Source organism: Apaloderma vittatum, unplaced genomic scaffold (assembly GCF_000703405.1).
Source record: "Apaloderma vittatum isolate BGI_N311 unplaced genomic scaffold, ASM70340v1 scaffold30514, whole genome shotgun sequence".
Classification (NCBI taxonomy): domain Eukaryota; kingdom Metazoa; phylum Chordata; class Aves; order Trogoniformes; family Trogonidae; genus Apaloderma; species Apaloderma vittatum.
Genome location: NW_009711650.1, coordinates 42,534 through 44,252, shown reverse-complemented (window position 1 = coordinate 44,252; position 1,719 = coordinate 42,534).

Below are 1,719 nucleotides of genomic sequence, written 5' to 3'. Positions count from 1 at the left end.
ATATGAGAGGAAGAGGAGTTGCTTTATTTAAGAAAACTTTCAGGTCAGATACTCCAGGATAGGGTGAGCAATACCCCTTTGCCAGATGCCTGATTGACTGGGTACCTGTTGAGATGAACAGTCCCTTGGAAAAATTACAGGAAACAAGTAAGAAAGTCCTATGAAAAAAGAGTGTTCATGAGCACAAAGAGAGGAAGCCTCTGAGGCATAAATGTATGGGGAAAGGTATGACATGCTCTTGTCCTCTTGCCATGCCCATCCCAAGGCATCCACTTCAGTCAGGGAGCAGGGCCTGGTGGGTTTTGGTCTGATTCACTCCGGCTACTCTTCTACACATGAATTTGTATGATCGAGTTAAACCAGTGGACGCTTCCTGTGGTTGAAGAATGATGTTTTTTGCTCCAGCCTGACACCAGTGCTAATTAATTTAGAGTAAACAGAAATAAAAATGGTATAAAGTACCGTAAAAGCATCCAGTTTGCAGTGATTTAACAAAATCGGTTCATGCTCAGATAAAACCAGTGCAACTCGACACACAAATTAACTCCTATTGAAACTGATTAAATGTCCAAATAAAGGAATAAAAACATGAAATCAGTTGGATAGCAAAGAGGTTCAACTGTAAAATAGATAACATTGTTTGATTTTCTTTCTTTCTTTCTTTCTTTCTTTCTTTCTTTCTTTCTTTCTTTCTTTCTTTCTTTCTTTCTTTCTTTCTTTCTTTCTTTCTTTCTTTCTTTCTTTCTTTCTTTCTTTCTTTCTTTCTTTCTTTCTTTCTTTCTTTCTTTCTTTCTTTCTTTCTTTCTTTCTTTTCTTTCTTTTCTTTCTTTCTTTCTTTCTTCTCTCTCTCTCTCTCTTTCTCTCTCTCTTTTTCTACTGTTTTTGTATTGGTTTGGTTTGGTTTTGGTGTGGTGCTGCTCAGTGTTCCTACTACAATTTCTCCACACGACAGAAAAGTCTGGAATATTTGCTTGTCCCTGTCACTCCCTTCTCCACATCAGCTGGTACCACCTGCTCAGAAGCAAGCAGATCTTAGGGGAAAAGCAAATATCCCATGTGCAAACTAGTTTTGTTTGTTTATAATGCTCATCCAAGCACATCTTGAAAGATAGGGTAGTTTTTTAAAAAAACAATGGCTTTAGAGCTAAGACCTTCCAAGAGTTCCACAGGGTTTAGTCAAACCGCATCTGACTTCCATTCAGCTTTTCTGTATGCGGCTGCCTCCTCTGAAGATACATGGACTTAGGTGGTGTGCCATGCAGACAGATGTTAAACCACCAAAATATGTGAACAAAAAATGTGAGTTAGGAGATGAAGGCCAGAGTGACATAGGATGGCTGAGACACTGAGAGATGAGCCATATGCCTGCAGCATTAGCAGGATGAACCCAAGCAAATGAACACAGATTGCTGATGCATCTTTCACCAGACTGGAGATCTCCACGGGGAGAAGGAAGAGGTGCAGCTGTGCACGGGCAGGGAGACACGGTGGGGCACAGTACGTTTCTGAGCGCAGGGACATGCTGTGTGGTTTGGGAGGGCAGGTCAGAGCTCTGCAGGGTGATGTAAGAGGGTGAAACAGTTCTCTTTCTTGTTACTGAACAGTGTCTCCATTATACCTGGAAAATGTCTTTTCCCCTAAGCAGCTCAAGTTACTAGACGACTGCCGTGGTTTGAGAGCACCAGGATAAAAAGTTCTCTGGGGCTCCTGGCACAGGGA